The sequence below is a fragment of the Bison bison genome, unplaced genomic scaffold (genome assembly GCF_000754665.1).
Source record: "Bison bison bison isolate TAMUID 2011002044 unplaced genomic scaffold, Bison_UMD1.0 scf7180017864036, whole genome shotgun sequence".
Lineage (NCBI taxonomy): Eukaryota > Metazoa > Chordata > Mammalia > Artiodactyla > Bovidae > Bison > Bison bison.
Window position 1 is genome coordinate 1,993,412 of NW_011494608.1, and position 346 is coordinate 1,993,757.

Below are 346 nucleotides of genomic sequence, written 5' to 3' on the forward strand. Positions count from 1 at the left end.
CTCTGTGTGTGTGCGCGCGCGCGCCCGCGCGCGCGGGGAAGGGGCCGGGTTCGCTCCGCGACGCCTGACGTCACTGCTATGGCAACGGCAGCCCCGCCCCTTGCCTCCGGTTTTTCCAGTCCCGCCCCCCTCCCCCAGTGCACGTTCCGGGGCCTCACGTGCTCACTCACACGCACGCACGCACGCACGCACGCACGCTCGGAACGCGCGCGCCCAGATCGTTGGGAGGGGTAGTTGGGAGGTCATCGGGGCCTCCTTGTAGCTTCCCTGAGTTCGACCAATCCGGTGAGGAGAAGCCGTGGGCGGGGCGGGTTCGGCTGCCGGAGCGGCGGGAAAAAATTCCCCA